This window comes from Oryctolagus cuniculus, chromosome 6 (assembly GCF_051225735.1).
Source record: "Oryctolagus cuniculus isolate XC-2025 breed Fujian yellow rabbit chromosome 6, ASM5122573v1, whole genome shotgun sequence".
Lineage (NCBI taxonomy): Eukaryota > Metazoa > Chordata > Mammalia > Lagomorpha > Leporidae > Oryctolagus > Oryctolagus cuniculus.
Window position 1 is genome coordinate 148,882,214 of NC_142872.1, and position 6,246 is coordinate 148,888,459.

General features: G+C 44.1%; 1 long non-coding RNA gene across 1 annotated transcript in view; it reads right to left on the reverse strand.

Moving 5' to 3' along the window:
* The window catches only part of LOC138849975 (uncharacterized), a 76,848-nt gene extending 71,093 nt beyond the window's left edge, over positions 1 to 5,755 (reverse strand). The window contains exon 1 of the long non-coding RNA XR_011389314.2: positions 5,603 to 5,755. This is a non-coding gene — a long non-coding RNA (uncharacterized LOC138849975). The remainder of the gene's footprint in view (positions 1 to 5,602) is intronic.
* Positions 5,756 to 6,246: the final 491 nt, after the last annotated feature.

The window sequence follows — 6,246 nt, forward strand, 5'->3', positions numbered from 1 at the left end:
TGCTTTGGAGTAAAATTACCTCATTTAATTCAATGTGTTGCTCTTAGAAGCAGATCTTGTTACCTGTATTTGATGTTAGACAACAAATGAGACATTTCTGTTTTTCCCAATCCTAGCATCCAGCCTCCCTTCTTGTTACCATGAGTAGGGGGCTAACAAATTTACATCATGTCCCATCTTTTATAGAGGCTTTTCCTAGAGCAAACCAACCAGAACGAAGATTTCTGCACAAATTGGACTCCACACACTCACAAAGGAAAAGGTAGAGAATTAGGTGTACTCAGGTGGCTATCACATTTTTAAGCAGATGTCTTCCTGGGTTGAGTCATTCAAAGAATGAGGCAGAAACTCCCTGGTTCCATAACACCTCCAATAACTCCATTCTGTGCATGAGAACTTCCCTTGCAGTGTAACAATCCAAAGGAAACGCTGGACTTGAAATCAAAAGGCTCTGTGGGCTCTTCTCCACCCATTCCAATCTGACCTTTACCCTCATCGCATAACAAGGTCACCGATGCCTTGTCAAGGTCACAAGTGACCTCTGACCAAATCCAACAATGGATGTCCATACTCATCTCACTTAATATCTCAACAGCAACTGATAGCTGATGTTGCCAGTGTCTCTTTTCATGAAATCCTTTTTTTCACTGGACTTCTGGGCCACCTCGCACTCTTGTTTTCCTCATTCCCCTCTCTTCTTTGCTGGATTCTCCTCTTCCTGACCATGTGTCTGCTCGAGTGCCCAAAGTCTCAACCTCAGGTTTCTTGTTCCTTTGCTCACCTCTCATTCTCCATTTGACTTCATCCACCCTCGTGGCTTCAAAGTCAGTCTATATGTTGTTGACTCTCATGGTTTATCTCCAGATCAAATGATTCTCTTATCAGGATCTCAAATCTAACGTTTTCAATATAGACTTCCTAATCCCAGCCCTCCCTTACCCTGCTCTCCCACCAGTCTTCTCCAACTCAGCAACTGTTACCACTGTTCACCAAGGGGTTCAGACCAAAATCCTGGAGTCTTCCTTAACTTTTCCTTCCTGTATACTCCACATTTATCTAATCAGCAAGTCTTCACCACTTCAACTGTACCACCTTTGCCCGAGCCAGCTTCGTTTTGGCCTTGAATACAGCAATTGCCTCCTATGACAGACTGCACCACGGTTTCCAAGTACAGATGCTCCTGGTCTTATGATGGCATTACACCCTAATGAACCCACCATAAGCTTAAAATGTCATCTCAAAAGTGCATTTTAGGAGTGGGCATTTTGGTACAGTGGGTTAAGTCAACACCTGGGACTCTCCCATTCCATACCACAGTGCTAGTTCAGGTACCAGCTACTCTAACGCTTCCAATCCAGCTTCCTACTAATGCGCCTGGAGGCAACAAATGTTGGCCCAAAGTACCTGGGTTCCTGCAACTTTGATGTAGTTCCTAGCCAGCCCCAGTTGTTGCAGGCATTTGGGGGAGTAAGCCAGCAGAGGGAAGATAACTCTTTCTCTCTATCTCCCTTTCAAATAAAAAAGTTAATCTTTTTAAAGAGCTATCAAAGTACATTTCATACACCTATATTACCACCAGCATAGCTTAGTAACACAGTACACTGTAGAGTAACTACTACCAGCATAGTTTAGTAACACAGTACACTGCAGAACAATTAACCCCACCATAGTTTTGCAACAGAGTACACTGAAGGGTTGTTTGCCCTATGATCACATGGCTGACTGGGAGCTGTTGTTGCCACTGCTCAGCATTGCAAAAGAGAATTGTACCACATATCGCCAGCCCAGGAAAAGGTCAAGATTCAAAGTACAGTTTCTACTGAATGCATATTACGGTCACACAGTCATTAGGTTAAAAATTATAAAGCAAACCATTGTAAGTCAAGAACTGTCTGTCTTCACTGCTCCTCTTGGGGGAGGATTATACTTCCCTGCCCCATAATGATGCTCAGCTTTCCATCAGACTTGCTATGGTCAATGAAAGGTGATGGAAATTATGTTTAGCACTTCCAAGCAAGAGAGTTCAAGATCAGCAGGTGATTTGCTGCAATCTCTTTTGCCTCAGCCATGAGCGCAGCAATGTTTTAGATGGAGCCGCTCTATAACCTGGACCCTAGAGTAGAGGTGATATGAAACAGAGCTGCAAAACACACATGCGCTTATCCTGAATAACACTTATCACCTGACCTCCCTACTTCCATGTCAGTGCCCTCGCCCAGCACCCAACCAGTGAACTCACCACCTAGTAGCCAGAGGGATTTTCCAAAGGGTGGATTAGATATGTCATTTCCCCTAATCAAAGTCCTCCACAGGATTCCCATCCTGGTTAGAATAAAATCCAGCCCTTTCATATTCCCATAAGCCCATGGAATTCTAGCCCACTACTCTACCAACACTTTGCCCCTTTCCTCTTGCTCTTTCATCTCAGTCCAAGCTGGATTTCTTGCTGTTTCTGGCATATACAAAGCACATTTCAACATCAGAGAGTTTGCATTTCCTAGACCCCCCATCTAGGGTGTTTCTAGGGCTCACTCCCTCACCTCCTATAGATCTCTGCTCAGATATTACCTCCGCTGAGATTTCCTGAATAATTGGTTAAAATAGTCCAGGGGCGGACATTCGGTGCAGCAATTAAGACACGACTTGGGACACCCGCGTGCCACATTACAGTGCCTGGACTCAAGTCCTGGCTTTGCTCCTGATTCCAGCTTCTGCTAAAACAGATCCTGGGAGGTAGCAGGTGATGGATGAAGTAGCTGGGTTCTTGTCACCCATATGGGAGACTAAGAATGAGCTCCTAGGTCCTGGCTTCCATCTGATTCAGCCCCTGCTGTTGTGGGCATTTGGGAAGTGGCCAGCTGATTTAAGATCCATATCCAGCTAGCTACCTCTGCCTTTAAAATAAATAAAAATAAAATATATTTAAAGTAGTCCATTCCCTCTTCCCACCTAACTACCTGCTATCTCCTTTCTCGGCTTTATTTTATCACACAGCACCTATCAGAATCAATCAATATATTATACAACTGCTTATTCATTCATTCCTTAGAGAATGTGAATTCCACAAGAGCATGAACTTAGTATTCCTCATTATTAAATACTCAGAGCCTACATGACTTCCAGGTACAAGATAGGCTCCAAAAATGTGTACACACATGTTGAATGAACAAATGAAAGAATGAAGCCTGAATGAGATTCTCTCACCTACTGTCTACGTGAACATGAGAAAATCACTTCGCTTTCAGAGTTCAAGTTCCTCATCTGTAAAAAAAAGGAGAGTGGAGTGGAGTCCGTAACTCCAGGTAATCAGATTGTGAATATAAATGTGCCTTCTAAGTAGCAAATGTTTACAGAAATATTACTTAGGATTATTGGTATTTTATTTGAGATACCAGGTTGTTGTTTGGCCGAACTCTGAGACAGATGAAGTTTGTCTCTGAAGACTTTCACTTTCTTTTCTCTTGCCATCCCCCCAAAAGATGGTTGCTCCTTTTTGTCGCTTGAATCCAGATGCTTCATCCCATTAGTAGAGTAGAAAGAATAATGCAATCCCAACCTGTCTTCAAATCTGCCAGATCTGACTGAAAAAGTTCCTTAACCTTTTGTGATTCAGATTCTTCATAAATAAATAAAATAATGAATCAACTCTACAAGGTAATTACGAGGCTTACATGAGTTATGCCACATAAGCTTTGGAGATTATGTGGCTCATAGTGATCTTCCAGTAAGTATTAGTGTGATTCATTTATGTATTTATTGAATGCTTATGCAGATGATATTAAAATCTCATATAGTCTTTGTGTGTGAATCAAATGAGGGTATACATGTTAATTACTTAGGGTGGAACTTGAAACTTAATGAGTACTTAACAGTAGTTATTGTGGCCGGTGCCATGGCTCACTTGGCTAATCCTCCACCTGCGGCACCAGCACTCCAGATTCTAGTCCCGGTCGGGGCGCCAGATTCTGTCCGGGTTGCTCCTCTTCCAGGCCATCTCTCTGCTATGGCCCAGGAAGGCAGTGGAGGATGGCCCAAGTGCTTGGGCCCTGCACCTACACGGGAGACCAGGAGAAGCACCTGGCTCCTGGCTTCAGATCAGCGTGGTGCGCCGGCCGCAGCGGCCATTGGAGGGTAAACCAATGGTAAAGGAAGACCTTTTCTAGCATTGGAGTACTGATTAGGAGATTTTTTTTTTTTTGACAGGCAGAGTGAACAGTGAGAGAGAGACAAAGAGAAAGGTCTTCCTTTACCATGTTTCACCCTCCAATGGCTGCTGCGGCCGGTGCACTGTGGCTGGCGCACCGCGCTGATCTGAAGGCAGGAGCCAGGTGCTTCTCCTGGTCTTCCATGGGGTGCAGGGCCCAAGCACTTGGGCCATCCTCCACTGCACTCCCGGGCCACAGAAGAGAGCTGGCCTGGAAGAGGGGCAACCGGGACAGAATCCGGCCCCCCGACCGGGACTAGAACCCGGTGTGCCAGCGTCACAAGGCAGAGAATTAGCCTATTGAGCCGTGGCGCCGGCTGATTAGGAGATTTTTAATATAAACCTCTTTCCTAAGCATTTCAGCAAGCTGCAATTCACAACACCCAAAAACATCATCCCAAAGACATGCTCTTCTGACTGCAATACCCAGCCCTCTCCCCTCTAAAAAGAATAAAAGACCCACAGGTTTTGATTGTACTCTCAAAGTCAAAAACTGGCTACAATAAGTCTGTAGGAACCACAGCATTGCTTCCTGTCTAGGAATTGATGATCCTCAGTTTCCAAGCTCTCCTAATGCCATTAATGCCAACAAGGTTCTTGGCACAAAAGCTCCACAGAAGCATCAGCGTACTACAAACTAACTGCAGACACCCCTCATCCTGTTCCTCTAACATAAGATAGAATCCACACTTGGGCTAAGCTTTCACAAGACGTCCTTCTCACTAATTCTTCCAGGGATCTCTGTTTCAATCAATGTGGGGGAGGGGGGAGAAAGAGAGAGAGATGGGCAGTAATGCCAACTTTCTATATCTATTATCCCTTCTGCAAACATTGTCCTGTCTTCTTAGAACCAACTGCTAAAGTATATTCCTGCTTTCATCATGAAATTACTCAATGCTATAAAAGGATATTACAGAATTCCATGTAAAGATGAGGGATGAAACATACACAATTTTTCTGCTCCTTCCAGAAATCTCTATAAAAATTAAAGTAGAAAAATTTTAAGATGTTAAACCTCCATGATAAACCACATGAAAGAAAATGACAGGACATTTGGAGATCTAGAAAGCAGATGAACTGGTAGTAACCCACCTAGCACAACTGACAGCAGAAATTACCCAAGTAGAATCACTGTAGGATCCCAGGGTTCTGGACATAAGTGTGACATTGATTCTTTTAGCCTGATATGGTTGCTTGAAAGTATAATTAAGAAATAAGAAGACTCTCCAAGTACCATCCACCTCCACCAATCCTGACTTTTCCCCAACCCAAACATTTGAAGGTTCATTCCTTGGGAAGAATAACGCATATTGGGGCACATACAAGATTGCTGACAGGACAGTGCCCCGGAAACAGGAAGATTAAGCGAAGCTCACTTAATAAGAATAAGAAGCAAACCTCCTTAGATCTTGGAGCATAGGAAGGCAGACTCAACACCCTCCTCCTTGCCAGAAACTGGAGCGTAGATCTCTAGGAGATCTGTGTTCTCAAAGAAAGTACACAGAAGTGCTGACAGCAGAATTGACCTGAAGAATCAGACCAACCATCTTACAAGTAGTAAAGTCCACATTGACAAGTTCCAGTCCATGTGCTAAACTTCCAAATAGCTTTTAAGTGACTCATTTACTTTTTTAAGCTTTTATTTATTTATTTGAAAGGCAGAGTTGCAGACAGAGAGAGGGAGAGAGAGAGATCTTCGCTCCTCTGGTTCACATCCCAAATGGCTGCAATGGCCAGAGCTTGGCCAATCTGAAGTCAGGAACCAGGAGCTTCTTCCAGATCTCCAACCTGGATGCAGAGGTCCAAGCACTGGGGCCATCCTCCACTGCTTTCCCAGGCCATAAACAGAGAGCTGGATTGGAATAAGAGCAACGGGACACAAATAATTGCCCATATGGGGTGTCAGCAGGCGGGAGCTTAGCCTACTGCACTATAGTACAGGCCCCTCATTTCAAAACATGGACAGACCTCTGAGGGTATTCTTGAACTTGGAGAACAGAGACCATGTATTAGGGGGAGAAAAGGCAAGTTGTAGAAACCTC